The 987-nt window shown below is 45.9% G+C and overlaps 1 protein-coding gene across 1 annotated transcript in view; it reads left to right on the forward strand.

Moving 5' to 3' along the window:
* LOC106817324 (WASH complex subunit 7-like) overlaps positions 1 to 987 on the forward strand; it is a 26,123-nt gene that overhangs the window by 15,558 nt on the left and 9,578 nt on the right. The window lies entirely within an intron of this gene.

Below are 987 nucleotides of genomic sequence, written 5' to 3' on the forward strand. Positions count from 1 at the left end.
CTTTCTCTCTCTCCCTCTCCCTCCCTCCCCTCTCTCTCTCTCTCTCCCTCTCTCCCTCTCTCTCTTTCTCCCTCTCTCCATTAGAAAATATACATACAAGGTTATTTGATCAAACGTGACATGTGGTTACACAAATACGAGACATAGATCTGGAGCCACATGATTTAAAATCATATATTATTACCACATATAATTATGCCTGCCTTTACCAAGCCACCTAATTCCAGGAATCCCTCTTAGGCACCTATACCTACACCAGCTGCCCGACACCCCGCTGGGCCCCCAACCCCTACAGAATCCAGCGTTCTAAAATCCCTCTCGGGGCTCGCGCGATACATACTTCTCCCGAAGATCCGTGACAGGGGCGGATCCAGGATTTTTGAAAAGGGGGTGTCCAGGAAGAAATAAAAAGTACTTTTTTCTGCGTACTTTTTCTGGTGTTTTAAAAAGCTGCCGAAGGCCACTTAGGGGGGGTTTAGAGGACCTCCCCCAATATTTTTTTTAAAAATTGGTGCATTCTGAGAGCATCTGAGCAGTAATTCTGATGTCTAGAATGCAAACATTTATCAGATCCAGTCCCCGGACGCCTGCGGACCCCTCTTTGCCCATTTCTAGGTTTTTATAACGAATTTACATATATATTTAAGTAAATCTTTATCAGAAAAACTAGCGCTAAACAAGATTTTTTTATGGAGACAATATAAGAGAAGTGTGTGTGTGCGTGCGTGCGTGCGTGCGTGCGTGTGTGTATGCTTTTTTTCCTTTTTTGTGGTAAAAAGGGGGGGTCCGGTCCCCCTCGACCCCCCCTCTGGATCCGCCCTTGCGTGAACACGCACTGCCCGTCTGTTGTCCAATATATGCACGAATCTGCTGCTATCTCTATTATAGCATGTTATACATCACCTTAATGACAAACGTTCACCCTCCCTCCCCTTCCCCCCCCTCTCTCTCTCTCTCTCTCTCTATCTCTATCTCTATCTCTATCTC

Source organism: Priapulus caudatus, unplaced genomic scaffold, assembly GCF_000485595.1.
Source record: "Priapulus caudatus unplaced genomic scaffold, Priapulus_caudatus-5.0.1 Scaffold1681, whole genome shotgun sequence".
Taxonomy (NCBI): Eukaryota; Metazoa; Priapulida; class Priapulimorpha; order Priapulimorphida; family Priapulidae; genus Priapulus; species Priapulus caudatus.